Below are 19,255 nucleotides of genomic sequence, written 5' to 3'. Positions count from 1 at the left end.
CAGTCTGTAGGTAATCTTTTTACTCTTTTGATGAAATCTTTGGACGAGCGTCAGTATTTGATTTTTAGGAGCTCCCAGCTATCTAGTTTCTTTTCTGCATTGTTAGTAATGTTTTGTATACTCTTTATGCCCTGTATTAGGGCTCCTAATGTAGTCCCTATTTTTAATTCCATGATCTTTATCGTTTTAGATTTTATATTTAGATCTTTGATCCATTTTGAGCTTATTTTTGTGCATGGTGTGAAGTATAGGTCTTGTTTCATTTTTCTGCAGATGGATATCCAGGTATGCCAGGACCATTTGTTAAACAGACAGTCTTTTCCACATTTAACTGCTTTGGGACCTTTGTCAAATATCAGCTGCTCGTATGTGGATGGATTTGTCTGGATTCTTAATTCTGTTCCTTTGGTCTATGTATCTGTTGTTGTACCAGCAGCAGGCTGTTTTGACTACTGTGGCGGTATAATAGGTTCTAAAATCAGATAGAGTGAGGCTTCCCACTTTGTTATTCTTTTTTCAGTAACACTTTACTTATTTGGGGCCTCTTTCCTTTTCATATGAAGTTGGTGATTTGTTTCTCCATCTCATTAAAAAATGTCTTTGGAATTTGAATTGTAATTGTATTAAATCCATGGATCATTTTTTGTAGAATACACATTTTTAGGATTAAGTCTTTTTTTTTTTTTTATCCATGAGCAAGGTGTGTTTTTCCACTTATGTACGTCTCTTTTGGTTTCTTGCAGAAGTGTACTATAGTTTTCTTTGTATAAGTCTTTTACATCTCTAGTAAGATTTATTCCTAAGTGTTTTACCTTCATGGGGGCTGCTGTAAACGGTATTGATTTGGTGATTTCCTCTTTGATGTTCTTTTTGTCGGTGTAGAGGAATCTAACTGATTTTTGTACATTTATCTTGTATCCGGATACTCTGCTGAACTCTTCTATTAGTTTCAGTAGTTTTCTGGAGGATTCCTTAGGGTTTTCTGTGTATAAGATCATGACATCTGCAAATAGAGATACTTTTACTTCTTCCTTGCCCATCCGGATGCCCTGTATTTCTTTATCTAACCTAATTGCTCTGGCTAGGACGTCCAGCACAATCAGGTTCTTGATCTCAAGGGGAATGCTTTCAGGCTCTCTCCATTTAGAATGATGTTGGCTATTGGCTTTGTATAAATGCCCTTTATTATGCTGAGGAATTTTCCTTCTATTCTTATTTTGCTGAGAATTTTTATCATGTTTGGGTGTTGAACTTTGTCAAATGCCTTTTCTGCATCAATCGATAAAATCTTGTGGTTCTTGTCCTTTGTTTTATTTATATAATGAATTACATTAATTGTTTTTCTAATGTTGAACAATCCCTGCATACCTGGTATGAATCCCACCTGGTCGTGGCGAATTATTTTTTTGATTAAAAAAAAAAAGTTGTTGAATTCTATTGGCTGGAATTTTGTTGAGCATTTTCATTCTAACTTCATGAGGGATGTTGTTGTTTTTGTTAGGTGCTGCCAAGTCGGTTCCGACTCATAGCAACCCTATGCACAACAGAACGAAACACTGCCAGTTCCTGAGCCATCCTTACAATCGTTGTTATGCTTCAGCTCATTGTTGTAGCCACTGTGTCAATCCACCTCGTTGAGGGTCTTCCTCTTTTCCACTGACCGTAATCTCTGCCAAGCATGATGTCTTTCTCCAGGGACTGATCCCTACTGACAGCATATCCAAAGTATGTCAGACGCAGTCTCGCTATCCTTGCTTCTAAGGAGCATTCTGGTTGTACTTCTTCTAAGACAGATTTGCACATTCTTTTGGCAGTCCATGTTATATTCAATATTCATCGCCAATACCACAATTCAAAGGTGTCAATTTGTCTTCAGTCTTCTTTATTCATTGTCCAGCTTTCACATGCATATGATGCACCTGAAAATACCATGGCTTGGGTCAGGCGCACCTTAGTCTTCAAGGTGACAGCTTTGCTCTTCAACACTTCAAAGAGGTTCTTTGCAGTAGATTTACCCAATGCAATGTGCCTTTTGATTTCTTGGCTGCTGCTTCCATGGCTGTTGATTGTGGATCCAAGTAAAATGAAATCCTTGGCAACTTCAATCTTTTCTCCATTTATTATGATGTTGCTCATTGGTCCAGTTGTGAGGATTTTTTTTTCTTTATGTTGACGTGCAATCCATACTGAAGGCTGATCTTCATTAGTAAGTGCTTCACGTCCTCTTCACTTTCAGCAAGCAAGGTTGTGTCATCTGCATAACACAGGTTGTTAATGAGTCTTCCTCCAATCCTGATGCCCCGTTCTTCTTCATGTAGTCCAGCTTCTCGGATGATTTGCTCAGCATACAGATTGAATAGGTATGGTGAAAGAATACAACCCTGACGCACACCTTTCCTAACTTTAAACCAATCAGTATCCTCTCGTTCTGTCCAAACAACTGCCTCTTGATCTATGTAAAGGTTCCTCACAAGCACAATTAAGTGTTCTGAAATTTCCATTCTTCGCAATGTTATCCATAATTTGTTAGGATCCACACAGTTGAATGCCTTTGCGTAGTCAATGAAACACAGATAAACATCCTTCTGGTATTCTCCGCTTTGAGCCAGAATCCATCTGACATCAGCGATGATATCCCTGGCTCCATCCACGTCCTCTCTTGAAACTGGATTGAATTTCTTGCCTTTCCCTGTCAATATAGTGTTGCAATCGTTTTTGAATGATCTTCAGCAAAATTTTGCTTGTATGTGATATTAATGATATTGTTCTACAATTTCCACATTCGGTTGGCTCACCTGTCTTGGGAATAGGCATAAATATGGATCTCTTGCAGTCAGTTCGCCAGGAAGCTGTCTTCCATATTTCTGTGATGCTGGAACCTATGCCACCGGTATTGAGATAGCAGCAGGGTCACCCATGGAGGACAGGTTTCAGCTGAGATTCCAGAGTAAGACAGACTAGGAAGAACGACTCGGCAGCCTACTTCTGAAAAGCATTTGTCAGTGAAAACCTTATGAATAGCAGCGGAACATTGTCATGAGGTATATTGTTCTACAATTTTCTTTTTTTTTTTTTTTTTGTGGTGTGTGTAGCTGGTTTTGGCAACAGGGATATGCTGGCTTCCTAGAATGAGTTTGGGGGTATTCTGTCCTCGTCAATGCTCTGAAATATCTTCAGTACTAGTGGTGGTAACTCTTCTCTGAAAGTTTGGTACAACTCTACCAAGAACCAGTCTGGGCCAGGGTTTTTTTGGGGAGGGGGGTAGATTTTTGTTTACCTTTTCAATCTCTTCTTTTGTTATGGGCCTATTTAGTTGTTCTGCCTCTGTTTATGTTAGATTAGGTAGGTAGTGTGTTTCTAGGAATTCATCCATTTCTTCTAGGTTTTCAAATTTGTTAGGGTACAATTTTTCATAGTAATCTGATATGATTCTTTTAATTTCAGTTGGTCTGTTGTAATATGGCCCACCTCATTTCTTATTCGGGTTATTTGCTTCCTCTCCTGTTTTTCTTTTGTCAGTTTGGCCAATGGTTTATCAATTTTGTTGATTTTTTGAAAGAACCACCTTTTGGTCTTGTTAATTCTTTCAATTGTTTTTCTGTTTTCTATTTCATTTAGTTCTGCTCTAATTTTTCTTATTTGTTTTCTTCTGGTGCCTGAGGGTTTCTTTTGTTGTTGTCTTTCTATTTGTTCAAGTTGTAGGATTAATTCTTTGATTTTGGCCCTTTCTTTTTTTTGAACATATGCATTTATCGATATAAACTGAACTCAAAGACTGCTTCCTCTGTGTCCCAAAGGTTCTGATAAGAAGTGTTTTCATTCTCATTGTATTCTATGAATTTCTTTATTCCATCCTTAATGTCTTCTAGAACCCAGTCTTTTTTGAGCAGGGCATTGTTCAGTTTCCAAGTGTTTGATTTCTTTTCCCTCCTTTTTCTGTTATTGATGCTTTGTAATATTTCAACGTTTTGGGTTCTTCTAAGGCTTCCTTTATGACCTAATATGTGGTCTATTCTAGGGAATGTTCCATGTGCACTAGAAACCAGTATACTTGGCTGCTGTTGGGTGGAGTGTTCTGTATATGTCTATGCAGTCAAGTTGGTTAATTGTGGCATTTAGATCTTCCATGTCTTTATTGAGCTCCTTTCTGGTGTCCTGTCTTCACAGAAAGTGGTGTGTTGAAGTCTCCTACTGTTATTGTGGAGCTGTGTGTCTCACAGTTTATTGATGGTAGATTTTGTTTTATGTATCTTGCAGCTCTGTTATTTGGTGCATAAATATTTAGTATGTATAAGAAATATTCATAACTGTTCCCTCTATGTGATTTATTATTATATTTATGACTATGTGTGCATACATTCCCATAGATGTATGTGCATATACATATTCACCTATATATACACCTATGTGTACTTATACACATAAATGCCTACCTGAATACTTCCATATATATATATGTCTGTATATAAAAGGGTCAGCAGTTCGAATCTGCCAGGCGCTTCTTGGAAACTCTATGGGGCTGTCCTACTCTGTCCTGTAGGGTCGCTATGAGTCAGAATCGACTCAACGGCACTGGGGTTTTTTTTGGGGGGGGGTTTATATATATATATATATATATTTTATATATATATATGTATGTATATATATTCCTGCATATATATTTTTGGTCATTTTTGCTTGTGTTTGAAAATCATACGTTACGTGCTATTACCAACAAGTTCTTTTTCCTCGTGTACATTTTACTCACATGGTTTGCCTTCGTCAAGCTGTGTGCACTTCACTGTCATTCGGTGTTAACTTTTCCCATCACCAAAAGTAACCAGTGTTTACTCTCTAGAGAGTGAATTTCTGTTTTACTCCACCCCATCTCAGGTAAACACATTATTTTCTGCATATTTTTATTAGTTTATATCATATCATAAATGTAATAACATAGAATATTTCTTTTATTGTGGCAGACTTATTTCACTCGAGGTAACATCCTCCAGGTTCTTGCATGTTCCAAGGTGTATAGGGAACTCATACTTCTGTATTGCTGAGTATTATTTCATTATATGTATGTACCACATTTTACTTATCCATTCATCCATTGATGGGCAGTTAGGTTGTTTCCATCTTTTTGCTATGGTGAATAGTGCTGCGATGAAAATAGGTGTGCGTGTGTCTGTTCCCGTCATTTCTATCAGATCCCTAGCGCAAATACCTGGAGTGGAATTGCTGGGTTATATGGCAGCTCTACCACCAGTTTTTTGAGGAACTGACTATTTTGAAAATGGCTATATCAGTTTGAATTTTCACCAGCAGTGGATGAGGGTTCTGATTCATCCAAATCCTCTTTAACACTTGGTATTTTCCCATTTTTTAGTTTTTAATTTTTTTATCGTAGCCATCACAGTGGGAGTGAAATGTTATCTCATGTTGGTATTGATTTGCATTTCCCTGATGCCTAATGACATTTAGCATCTCTTCACATGTCTCTTAGTCATGTGAATATTCTCACTGGTGAAATGTCTGTTCATGTTCTTTGCCCAGTTCTTGATATGGTTGTCTTTTGCTTATTAAGTTGTAGAAGTTTTACATATTTTAGATATTAGACTCTAATCACTTATATAATTGCCAAAGAAGTTTTCCCAGTCTATAGGCTGTCTCTTCCCTATTTTATTAAGTCTTTTGATGAGCATAAGTATTTAACTCTTAGGAGGTCCGAGTTATCTATTTTGTTTTCCGATGCTTGTGCATTCATTATTATGTTTGATAATCTATCATTTGAAAACTAAGTAGGTCCAAAAGTTTGTTCCTATATGCTTTTTGTAGAGCTGTATGGTTCTAAATTTAAATTTAGCTCCTTGATCCATAGTGATTTAGTTTTTCTGCATGGTGTGAGATATGGATCTTGTTTCATTTTTCTGTTTGTGGAAATCCAATTTCACCAGCACCATTTGTTGAAGAGAATATCGTTTTGGCAATGAATGGATTTGGCTCCATTATCGAAAACCAATTGACCATAGATGTTTGGATTTATTGCCGGATTTTCAATTCTGTTCCATTGGCCTGTGTGTCTATGTTTAAACAAGTATTAGGCTGTTTTGATTTACTGTAGCTATGTAATCTGTTTTGAAGTGAGGATCTCTTTTGAAGTGAGGAAGTATGAGGCCTGCTACTTTGTTATTTTTCAAATTGCTTTGACTATTTCAGGTCTGTTGTCTTTCCATAGAAAAAGGAGGATTCTTTTTCCATTTCTGTGAAGATTACTGTAGGAATTTTGATTAGGATTGTGTTCTATCTGTAGGTCACTTTGTGTATTATTGACATCTTGACTATATTAAGTCTTCCAATCCATGAGCACAGAATTTTTTACCATCTATTTAGGTCTGCTTTAATATCTTTCAGCAGTGTTTTATAATTTTCATTATATAAGCCGTTTATTCCTATATGTTTTATTTTCTTAAATGGTATTGTAAAAGGACTTGTTTTCATTCCATAAATATTTATTTTGCAATAAGAATTTCACAAATTTTTATTCAATTTCATAAATTCTAAGGGTGGAGCTTAAGCCATTCCACCTGTGTGGAGCAAGAACCTAGGGAAAGCATGGAGCTACTTTCTGTGACCTGGTTCTCAACTGTCCTGGTCAAGGGAACAAGTAAATTTCAGAGAAAACATTGGTGCCTCAACATTTTTTGTGAAATGTCTATGTATTAAATAAATGCAGTGAGAAAACCTGTATGACAGTAAATATAGTGGGGAAAACTTTTGGAATGGCATCAGGAGAAAGTATGTCTTAGAGCATTTCCAGGTCTAAAATTCTGTGGCAGTGCAGTTCTGTAATGGAACTTTCAAAGTGAATAGGAAAAAGAAACAGTATTTTTGAAAGCCTGTTCAGAAGAAGAAATTGATGTGGTCCAAAGTGTATCTAAATGTGGAAGGGCACTCTTCCCGAATCCAGGATACTGTATTTTAAGTGGAGCCCTGCTTGCAAACTGGTTAAGAGCCCTGCTGCTAACCAAAAAGTGGCAGTTTATATCCACCAACCACTCCTTGGAAACCCTGTGGGTAAGTTCTACTCTGACTGGTAGGGTCGCTGTGAGTCAGAATCCACTCAATAGCAAAGGGTAAGCTTAGGGAAGGAGCCCTGACCGTGCGAGGGTAAGCACTGGGTTGCTAAGCAAATACCCAGGGAATAAGGCTCTGGCTGCAGAGGAGAAACACCAGGGAATCTGCCACCATAAAGATTACAGCCTAGGGAATGCTATGGGACAGTTCTACTGTGTCATATAGGGTCTCCATGAGGGGACATTGACTCCATGGCACAAAACAACAAAGACCACGATTTTTACAAATCATGAGTGGTGGCTTCAGACACGCTCTTTTGGCAGAAGGGTTGATGTGGAGGTTCTGGGTGAGGAGGTGTCGCCTGCTTTCCAAGAAGCCTCAGAATTCACCCCAGATGCTTAGTTTTCTGCTCCTGCAGTGCTCTTTATAAACCGGTGACAGTTGAGTCGTTTCTGACTCGTAAGGATCCTGTAGGACGGAGTAGAACTAACTCATAGGACTTCCAAGGAGTGCATGGTAGATCCGAACTACCGGCCTTTTGGTTAGCTCTTAACCACTCAGCACCCATGGCTCAGGGAACCCCATTCCCGCCCTGCTTTAGAAGCTCACGCATGCGCAGGCCCTCCTGGGACAGGGCTCTGGGGCGCGCGAACTGCCGCCCTCTAACGGCCTCAGGCGTCAGTTGCAGAAGGTCCCCTTCAGGGAGGCGCGCGGCAGGACCAGGGAAGGCAGGGTCCCCAAGGGTAGGTCTCGCGGCTGGGCGGGGCTGTGCCAGGGGAGGCCTCAGACCCTGCGCACAGGAGCGCACCCCTCTTCCGCTTTCTCCTCGGTCAGTTCTATTACAAAGGAAGGTAAGGGACACGCAAACATCCTCAGTAATGTTGCTGCTATGCTTTACCCTCCTGTAGGCTCTTGGGTTATTTGCAGGCGTGGGTTTTGTATTGGGAGAGCCCCTTTCATGGTGTAGAATTCAGTGCCCTCGGGTGGATAGCTTGTCCTGTGCTGGCGGTATTTATACCACGGGAAATGGCAAAGGCTGCATGCACCCCAGGACTGCAGTGATTGTTTTCCTAATTGGTCGACTAAAAATGAGGGGGGAAATTTCAATAATGCCTCTTTAAACTGACAAGCGTGTCAAGTCATTATCTGTTACATTCTGAATAATAACCTAATTTTGAACGATTCTTCAGGATTTGAAAAGCACTGTGCGTTTAAGCACAGAAAGATCTCCTGTCAAGGATAATTCAGTCAAGTTCCTACCTCAGAGGTTGCTTCTCTTAGCTCTTCCTTGTTAACACAAGAAAGATGTCAGCCAACATTCATGTTGCAATGGCACTCATTAGTCCAGGAACTGAGTGACTTTCCTGAATTGACTAAAAACCAACCGTTTATTTGTAGTGTCCTGTTATGAAATCATGATTGACTTGCAAGCATGATAGGCTGAGGATGCAAGAGATTTGCCAAGATCAGCAAAAGCATCCTGCTAATGATGTGTGTATATACAATTTCCAGTCATGAGTATTACATGTTTGAACGAGATCATTAACTTGTGTGCCACTCCCCCATTTGTATCTGGGACATTTTACAAGTATTTCTAATTCTGCAGAAAGCCAGTGTGGGTGTGTAATCCTCTGCCAGCACACAACTGCGTGTGCACTTGAGGCTGTAAGGTGCTGTATGTGTGTTTCCATCCTGGAGGAGTGGAGGGAGTGTCAGTGGGTGCATTTGGAATGTGGGGTACGTGTGCATATTAACAGGCCGTCGGGGTCAGTGTGTGTACTTGAGGAGATGAGAAAGTTTTGTGTTTGTTTTTATTATTATAACTTAAAACATATTTTATTACAAAATAACCCTTCAGAATATTTTTGTTCCCTTGCACATATAAACATGTAGGCCCTCTGTTTATTCCAGAGCATGAGAAACATCATTCTATAACCAGTTTTCTGGATTAAGAACAGACACTGCCAATCTTTTCCATGTCAGTAAATGCAGGTCTCTTCACATAGGTTTTCAGTGCAATTTTTTTGGCTTAAATCAACAAAAACTTATTTTGCATTTTATTTGAAAAAAAAATTAGTGTGTTTGAAGTAGAAGTTTACAGTCCAAGTCAGTTTTCCATACAAAAACCTACACACTTTGCTTTGTTACCCAAGCTGCCCTCCCTATAATGTGGCATCACACTCCTCCTCTCCACTGTGTTTTTCCCGTGTCCGTTCAACCAGCTCCTATTCCCCTCTGCCCTCTCATCTCACCTCGGAGCACAAGCCATCCACTTAGTCTCAAGTATGTACTTGAGCTAAGAAGCACACTCGTCACCAGTACCAACTTATGTCTTATACAGCAGTCTAACGTTTGGCTGAAGAGTTGGCTTAGTGAATGGTTTTAGTTTTAGGCTAACAGTATCTGGGGGCCATGTCTTCTGGGGTCCCTCCAGTCTCCTTCAGACCATTAAGTCTGATCTATTTACTAGAATTTGAGTTCTACGCCCCACTTTTCTACTACTCCGTTAGGGTCTTCTGTTATGTTCCCTGTCAGTAACCAGGCACCGTTTAATTCTTCTGGTCTCAGGCTGATGAAGTCTCTGGTTTATGTGGCCCTTTCTGTCTCTTGGACTCGTATTTTCCTTGTACTTTGGTGTTCTTCATTCTCCTTTGCTCCAAGTGGGTTGGAACCAATTGATGCGTATTAGGTGGCCTATTGCTACCTTTAAAGACCCCAGAGGCTACTCAGCAAAGTGGGATGCAGAACATTTTCTTAATAAACTTCCTTATGCCAAATGACTTAGATGTCCCCTGAAACCATGCTTCCCAGACCCCTGCTCCTGATTCTCTGTCTCTCGAAGTGTTTGGATGTATTCAGGAAACTTGTTAGTTTTTGGTTTAGTCCAGTTGTGCTGACTTCCCCTGTATCGTGTGTTGTCCTTCCCTTTGCCTAAAATAATTCTTACCTACTATCTAGTTAGTGAATACTCCCTTCCTCCCTCTGCCCTCATAACCAGAAAAAGAATGTTTTCTTCTGTGTCTAAACCTTTTCTTCACTTCTTATAATAGCGTTCTCATAGAATATTTGTCCTTTTGTGACTAACTTCACTCAGCATAATGCCTTCCAGATTCATCTGTATTATGAGATGTTTCACGGATCTATCATTGTTCTTTATTATTGTGTACTTTTCCATCATGTGAATATACCATAATTTGTTTATTCATTCATCTGTTGATGGGCACCTAGGTTGCTGCCATCTTTTTTTTTTCTTAATAGATTTGATTATGCCAATTGACTTAGATGTCCCCTGAAACCATGGTCCCTAAACCCCTGCCCCTGCTACGCTGGCCTTCTGTTTATTCAGGAAACTTCTTTGCTTTTGGCTGAGTACAGTTGTGCTGACCTCTCCTGTATTGTGTGTTGTCTTTCCCTTCACCTAAAATAGTGCTTATCTACTATCTAATTAGTGAAAACCTCTCTCCCTCCCTCCCCTCCTTGTAACCATCAAAGAATATTCTCTTCTCTGTTTAAACTATTTCTCGAGTTTTCATAATACTGGTCTTATACTATAATTGTCCTTTTGCAGCTGAGTAATTTCACTCAGCATAAAGCCTTCCGTATTCCTCCATGTTATGAAATGTTTCACGGATTCATCATTGTTCATTATCGATGGTAATATTCCATTGTGGGAATATACCATAATATATTTATACATTCATCCGTTGGTGGACACTTCAGTTCCTTCCAACTTTTTGTTATTTTAAACACTACTTTTTTTTTTTTTTTACTGCAGTGAACATGGGTGTGCATATGTCTGTTCGTGTAAAAGGCTCTTCTTTCTCTCGGATATATTCCAAGGAGGGGGATTGCTGGATCATATGGTAGTTCTATTTCTAGTTTTTTAAGAAAGTGCCAAATCAATTTCCAAAGTGGTTGTACCATTTTACGTTCCCACCAGCAGTGTAGAAGTGTTCCAATCTCTCCACAACCTCTCCAACATTGATTATTTTGGTTTTTTTTGATTAATGCCAGCCTTGCTGGAGTCAGATGGAATCTCATTGTAGTTTTGATTTCCGTTTGTCTAATGGCTAATGATCATGAGCATTTCCTCATGCATCTTTTAGCTACCTGAATGTCTTCTTTAGTGAAGTGTCAGTTCATATCCTTTCCCCATTTTTTAATTGGGTTATTTGTCTTTTTGTAGTTGAGTTTTTGTAGTATCACGTAGATTTTAGAGATCAGATGCTGATGCGAAATGTCAAAGCTAAAAACTTTTTCACAGTGGGTAGTCTTTTTACTCTTTTGGTGAAGTCTTTGGATGAGCATAGGTGTTTCATTTTTAGGAACTCCCAGTTATCTAGTTTCTTTTCTGCATTGATAGTGATGTTTTGTATACTGTTTCTGCCATGTATTAGGGTTCCTAGCACTGTCCCTATTTTTTTTTCCATCATCTTTATCCTTTAGATTTTATATTTATGTGGTCTTTGATCCACTTTGAGTTAGTTTTGTGCATGGTGTGAGGTATGGGTCTTGTTTAATTTTTTTACAAATGGATATCCAGTTATGCCAGCACCATTTGTTAAAAAGACTGCCTTTTCCCCATTTAACTGACTTCGGGCCTTTGTCAAATATCAGCTGCTCATATGTGGATGGATTTATGTCTGGATTTTCAATTCTGTTCCATTGGTCTATGTATCTGCTGTTGTGTCAGTATCAGGTTGTTTTACGTACTGTGGCGGTATAATAGGTTCTAAAATCAGATGGGGTGAGGGCTCCGAGACTTTGTCCTTCTTTTTCAGTAATGGTTTACTTATCCGGGAGTTCTTTCCCTCCATATGAAGTTGGTGATTTCTTTCTCCATCTCATCAAAAAATGTCATTGGAATTTGGATGGGTATTGCATTGAATGTATAGATGGCTTTTGGTAGAACAGACATTTTTACAATGTTAAGTCTTCCTATGCATGAGCAGGAGACCCTGGTGGCATAGTTGTTAAGTGCTACGGCTGCTAACCAAAGGGTTGGCAGTTGGAATCCACCAGGTGCTCCTTGGAAACTCTATGGGGCAGTTCTACTTTGTGCTATAGGGTCGCTATGAGTCAGAATCAACTCAACGGCACTGGGTTTCTGGGTATGATAAAAAAATGATAGAGGTATGTTTTTTCCCTTATGTAGGTCTCTTTTGGTTTTTTATGGTAGTGTCTTGTAGGTTTTGTTGTATAACTCTTTTACATCTCTGGTAAGATTTATTCCTAAGTATTTTATGTTCTTGGGGGCTACTGTATATGGTATTGATTTGGTGATTTCTTCTTCGATGTTATTTTTGTTGGTGTGGAGGAATCCAACTGATTTTTGTATGTTTTTCTTGTATCCTGATCCTCTGCTGAACTCTTCTACTAGTTTCAGTAGTTTTCTTGAGGATTCTTCAGGGTGTTCTGTGTACAAGATCATGTCATTTGCAAATACAGATACTTTTACTTCTTCCTTATCAATCTGGATGCCCTTTAATCTTCATCTAGCCTAATTGCTCTGGCTAGGACCTCCAGCAGAATGTTGAATAAAAGTGGTGATAAAGGGCATCCTTGTCTGGTTCCTGATTTCAAGGGGAATGCTTTCAGACTCTCTCATTTTAGGATGATGTTGCTGTTAGCTTTGCGTAAATTCCCTTTATTATATTGAGGGATTTTTCCTTCTTTTCCTATTTTGCTGAGAGTTTTTTTTTCTTATCATGAATAGCTGTTGAAGTTTGTCAAATGCCTTTTCTCCATCGATTGATATAATTATGTGGTTCTTGTCTTCTGTTTTAGTTATATGATGAATTACATTAATGCTTTTTCTAGTGTTGAACCATCCCTGCATACCTGCTATGAATCCCTTTTGCTCATGGTGAATTATTTTTGATATGTTGTTGAATTCTATTGGCTAGAATTTTGGTAAGGATCTTTGCATCTAAGTTCATGAGGGATATAGGCCTTTAATTTTCTTTTTTTGTAGTGGCTTTACCTGGTTTTGGTATCAGGGATATGCTGCCTTCATAAAATGAGTGTGGGAGTATTCGTCCTTTTCTGTGCTCTGAAACACCTTTAGTAGTAGTGGTGTTAATGCTTCTCTGAAAGTTTTTAGACCTCTGCAGTAAAGCCGTCCAGGCCTGGGTTTTTTTTTTTTTTTTTTTTGTATTGGGAGCTTTTTGAATACCTTTTCAGTCTCTTCTTTTGTTGTGGGTCTATTTAGTTGTTCTACCTCTGTTTGTGTTAGTTTAGGTAGGTAGTGTGTTTCTAGGAATTCATCCATTTCTTCTAGGTTTTCAACTTTGTTAGAGTACAATTTTTCATGGCAATCGGATATGATTCTTTTAATTTCAGTTGGGTTTGTTGTAATATGGCCCATCTCATTTCTTATTCGGGTTATTTGCTTCCCCTCCTCTTTTTCTTTTGTTGGTTTGGGCAATGGTCAATCAATTTTGTTAATTTTTTCAAAGAATCAGCTTTTGGTCTTGTTAATTCTTTCAATTGTTTTTCTGTTTTCTATTTCATTGAGTTCTGCTCTAATTCTTATTATTTCCTTTCTTGAAGGTTTCTTTTGTTGCTCTCTTTGTTTGTTCAAGTTGTAGGGATAATTCTTTGATTTTGGCCCTTTCTTCTTTTTGGATGCGTGCATTTCTTGTTATCAGTTCACCTCTGAGCACTGCTTTCGAAAGGTTCTAATAGGAAGCATTTTCATTCTCATTGTATTCTATGAATTTCTTTATGCCATCCTTAATTTCTTCTATAACCCAGTCCTTTTTGAGCAGGTTATTGTTCCGCTTGCAAGTGTTTCATTTCTTTTCCCTCCTTTTTTTTTCTGTTGTTGATTTCTGCTTTTATGGCCTTATGGTCAGAGAAGATGCTTTGTAATATTTCGATATTTTGGATTCTGCTAAGACTTGCTTTATGACCTCATATGTGGTCTATTCTAGAGAATGTTCCACGTGCGCTAGAAAAGAAAGTATACTTGGCTGCTGTTGGGTGGAGTGTTCTGTATATGTGTATAAGGTAGAGTTGGTTGATTGTGACACATAGATGTTCCCTGTCTTTATTGAGCTTCTTTCTGGATGTCATGTCCTTCACCCAAAGTGGTGTGTTGGAGTTTCCTATTGTAATTGTGGAGCTGTCTGTCTCAGTTTTCAACGCTTTTAGAGTTTGTTTCATGTATCTTGCAGCCCTGTCATTGGGTGCATCAATATTTAATATATTTATGTCCTCCTGGTATATTATCCCTTTAATCAGTAGATAGTGTCCTTCCTTATCCTTTGTGGTGGATTTAACTTTGAAGTCTATCTTGTCAGAAATTAATATTGCCACTCCCGCTCTTTTTTGATTGTTTTTTGCTTGATATATTTTTTTCCATTGTTTGAGTTTTAGTTTATTTGTGTCTCTAAGTGTAAGGTGTGTCTCTTGTAGGCAGCATATAGATGAAACGTATTTTTTTTAACCATTCTGCCACTCTCTCTCTTTATAAGTATGTTTAGTCCATTAACATTCAGCATAATTATGAATAAGTATGAACGTAGTGCTGTCACTTTGATGTATTTTTTGTGTGTGTTGTTGACAGTTTCTTTTTCCTACTTAATTTTTTGTGCTGAGCAGTTAATCTTTATATAATGTCTTTTCCTCTTATTTGTTGTTGTTGATTTTGTTTCTACTGAGTCTCTTTTTTTTTCTTGTATTTTATTTTTATGAGAAGTATAGTTACTCTCCTTTGTGGTTACCTTAATATTTACCCCTATTTTTCTAAGTTTGAACCTAACTTTTATTTCTTTGTATCACCTTTTCTTCCTCTTCATATGAAAGAGCTATGACAACATTTCCTTGTCCCTCTTTATTATTTCAATGTTGTCTTCTTTTACATAATGACATTGCAGTTTCCCCATTGTGAGCATTTTTTTATCTTGATTTATTTTTGTGCTTTCTCTGCCTGAGTTAATATCTGATTGCTCTGTCCAGTGTTCTAGTCTTAGGTTGATACCTGATATTATTGGTTTTCTAACCAAAGCACTCCCTTTAGTGTTTCTTGTAGTTTTGGTTTGGTTTTTACAAAATCCTTAAACTTCTGTTTATCTGGAAATGTCCTAATTTCACCTTCACATTTGAGAGAGAGTTTTGCTGGATATATTCTTGGCTGGCAATTTTGTTTCTTCCAAACTTTATATAAGTCATCCCATTGCCTTCTTGCCTGCATGGTTTCTGCCAAGTAGTCCGAGCTTATTCTCACTGAGTCTTCTTTGTACTTGACGTTTCGTTTATCCTTAGCTGCTCTAAATTTCTATTTTTATCTTTGGTTTTGGCAAGTTGGATTATAATATGTCTTGGTGACTTCCTTTTAAAATCTACCTTATGTGGAGTTTGACGAGCATCTTGAATCCATATCTTCTCATCTTTCACGACATCAGGGAAGTTGTCTGCCAACGAATCTTCAACAATTCTCTCTGTATTTTCTGTTATCCCTCACTGTTCTGGTACGCTGATCACTTGTAGGTTATTTCTCCTGATAAAGTCCCACATGATTCTTAAGCTTCCTTCATTTTTTTTTAATTCTTTTCTCTGATTTTTCTTCAAATGTAGTGGTGCCAAGTGCTTTATCTTCATGGTCCCCAGTTCTGCCTTCCACTTGCTCGATTCTGCTCCTCTGACTTTCTATTGAGTTGTCTAATTCTGTAATTTTATTGTTAATCTTCTGAATTCCTGATTGGTGTCTTTCTATGGATCCTCACAGCTTATTAAATTTTTCATTATGTTCCTGAAGAACCTTTTTAATTTCTTCAAGTGTTTTATCTGTGTGTTCCTTGGCTTGTTCTGCGTATTGCCTGATCTCCTTCCTTATGTCTTGAAGAGTTCTGTACATTAATCTTTTGAATCCTGCATCCAGTAATTTCAGGAAGGCACTTTCATCCAGAAGATCCTTTGATTCTTTGTGCTTAGAGCTTGTTGAAATGGTCATGGTCTGTTTCTTTATGTAGTTTGATATTGACTGTTGTCTCCAAGACATCTCTAAGTTACTGTGTTAGTTTATTTTATGTTTGCTTACCATATCCTAGTTTCTGGCTTTGTTTTGTTTTGATATGCCCAGATGGGTTGCTTGGGTGAGCTAGCTTGATTATTTTTGTCTTTGGTCCTCTGACGTCCTGTAACCAGATGGCTAGAGCTGTTGTCATGTATATGAGCTTATGAGTCCATTCATTTTTCTTGTGTGGATTCAGCTCAGATGTCCAGGTCATCAAGTGTGTGATACAGGTTCTGTGCTATTGTCTGAGAAGGGCAGGGGTGTTTGGTGTAGGTACCAGTATCTGGTTGCAGCAGGGGGTCACTCTGTGAATAAGGCAGGGGGTTGAGAACTGTCCCCCACATGTATCTGAGGAAAGCGTGACTCTGTTCCCTAGAGCGTGCAGGTGGGTGGGTTCTGCAGATGGACCATGGGCACCCAATGCTTTCAGTTATAAGGACTGGAAGGTACCAGTTATCCTTGGACCCCTGTTTTGGAGACTGTGTGTCCTGAGAGGAACCACCAGTGCTTAGGTCCCTAATGTGGGTACGTGAGGACTCTGTTTAATGCACAAAGCTGTGCAAAATATCAAACACCCACTTTTCCACTGCACAGCTTAAACAGCCGCTGTCTCCCAACAAGGGCGTATTTTTCTGGAATATGCCCAGACTGGCCCATGCAGGGGGGAAAGGTATTCAAAGTCCATGGACTGTTTATGCCTGGACAGGAGCTGCTTCTGTCCTGAGCTCCCCAGGTTAGTAAAAAAAAAAAAAAAAAATTAGTAGAGCTGGCAAATTATCTTTTCCTCCTGTTGTGAATTTATACCTTCTCCAAAACCAGGAATATTTCTTAGAGTGCTCAGATGGGCCTATCTCAGGCCCAGGGAAATCTACAGCCACTGAAGCTGGCTTGGGGTCAGAGGCCGTGGTAAAATATACGCAAGTATTTAGCCTTTGCCGAGAGTGCCGGTCTTCTCTAGTTCCAGAGGTGTGAGTAGGTTTTGTGGCTGGCTCCTTCTCCCTAAGAAAAGTGTGGTGAAACGCTACCACCAGCCCACTGCAGCTGCTTCCAGGAATTGTGCCTGAGGAATCTCAGCGATTCAGGTCCTACAACTTCTCTCTGTTTCTGAATGGTCTCACTCTTCCCGTGCCACTTAGTCCATATTCTAACTTTGCCTTTGATGTTCAGGGCTCCTAGCTTATGATAAATATACTCATTTCACTTGATTTTCCAGGTCTTTGTTGTAAGAGTGATTCGCAGAAGTATCTGTCTATTTAGCTATCTTGGCCCTGCCTCTGTGCCATTTCCGTGTTTTTGCTGCCATGAACATGAGTGTGCATGCGTCTCTGTTTGAGAGCTCTTATTTCTCTAGGACATATTCCAAGGAGTGGAATTGGTGGGTCACATGGCAGTTCTATTTCTACCTTTGAAGGAAGCTCCAAATCGATTTTCAAAGTGGTTGTACGATTTTACATTCCCACTAGCAGTGTATGAGTATTCCAGTCTCCACAACCTCTCCTACATTGATTATTTTGTGTGTTTTGGACTACTGCTATCCTTGTTGGGGTGAGATGGTATCTCATTGTAGTTTGATTTGCATTTTTCTAAAGGTAATGATCGTGAGCACTTCCTCAGGTATCTGTTAGCTTCCTGAATGTCTTCTTTGGTGAAGCGACTGTTCATGTTCCTTGCCCACTTTTTAATTGGGTTATTTGTCTTTTTGTTGTTGAGGTTTTGCAGTATCTTGTAGATTTTGGAGATGAAATGCTGATCAGATTTGTTGTAGCCAAAACTTTTTTCCCGCTCCATAGGTTGTCTTATTAGTGTTTTGGTGAAGTGTTTGGATGAGCATAAGTGTTTGATTTTTTAGGAGTGCCGAGTTATCTAGTTTCTCTTATTGTGTGTGTTGTTGGTGATGTTTTGTATACTGTTCATGCTGTGTATTAAGGCTTCTAGTGTTGTACCTATTTTTTTTTCCGTGATCTTTATTGTTCTAGATTTTACATTTAGGTCTTTGGTCCATTTTGAGTTAGTTTTTGTGCATGGTGTGAAGTATGTTCTTGTTTCATTTTTTAGCAGGTGAATAGCCAGTTATGCCAGCACCGTTTGTTAAAGAGACTGTCTTTTCCCTAATTAATGGACTTTGGGCCTTTTGTCAAATATCAGCTGCTCATGTGTATGGATTTATTTCTGGATTCTCAGTTCTGTTCCACTGACCTATGTATCTGTAATCGTATCAGTACCACGGTGTTTTGACTACAATGATGGTATAATAGATTCTAAAATCAGGTAGTTTGAGGTCTCCCACTTTGTTCTTTTTCTTCAGTAATGCTTTACTTATCCGGGGCCTCTGCCCTTTCCATGTGAAATTGATGATTTGTTTCTCCATCTCATTACAAAATGCCATTGAAGTTGGGATCATGAATCCTTGTATCTATAGATCGCTTTGTGTAGAATAGTTATTTTTCACAACGTTGAAACATGAACTCCTGTTCATGAGTAAGGTATGTTTTTCGACTTATGTAGGTCTCTTTTGGTTTCTAGCAGTGGTGTCTTGCAGTTTTCTTTGTATAGATCTTTTACATCTCTGGTTAGATTTATTTCTATGTTTTTTATCTTCTTGGGGGCTATAGTGAATGGTATTGATTTGGTGATTTCCTCTTCGATGTTCTCCTTTTTGGTGTAGAAGAATACAACTGATTTTCCTATGTGTATCTTGCATCCTGGAACTTTGCTGAACTCTTCTATTAATTCCAGTAGTTTTCTTGTTTATTCCTTAGGGTTTTCTGTGTATAAGATCGTATTATCTGCAAATAGACACATTTTACTTCTTCCTTATCAATTTAAATAGATGCCCTTTATTTCTTTCCCTAACCTAATTGCTCTGGGTAGGACCTCCAGCACAGTGTTGAATAAGAGTGGTGATAAAGGGCATCCTTTTCTGGTTCCAGTTCTCAGGTGGAATGCTTTCAGATGGTCTTCATTTAGGATGATAATAGCTTTTAGGTTTGTATAAATACCCTTTATTATGCTGAGAAATGTACCTTCTATTCTTATATTGCTGAGTGTTTTCATCATGAATGGGTGTTGGACTTTGTCAAATGCCTTTTCGGCAGGAATTGATAAGATCATGTGGTGTTTTTGTTTTATTTATGTGATTGATTACATTTTTTTTTTTTTAATGTTGAACCATCCCTGCATACC

The sequence above is a fragment of the Loxodonta africana genome, chromosome 9, assembly GCF_030014295.1.
Source record: "Loxodonta africana isolate mLoxAfr1 chromosome 9, mLoxAfr1.hap2, whole genome shotgun sequence".
Taxonomy (NCBI): Eukaryota; Metazoa; Chordata; class Mammalia; order Proboscidea; family Elephantidae; genus Loxodonta; species Loxodonta africana.
This window is presented reverse-complemented; position numbering follows the sequence as displayed.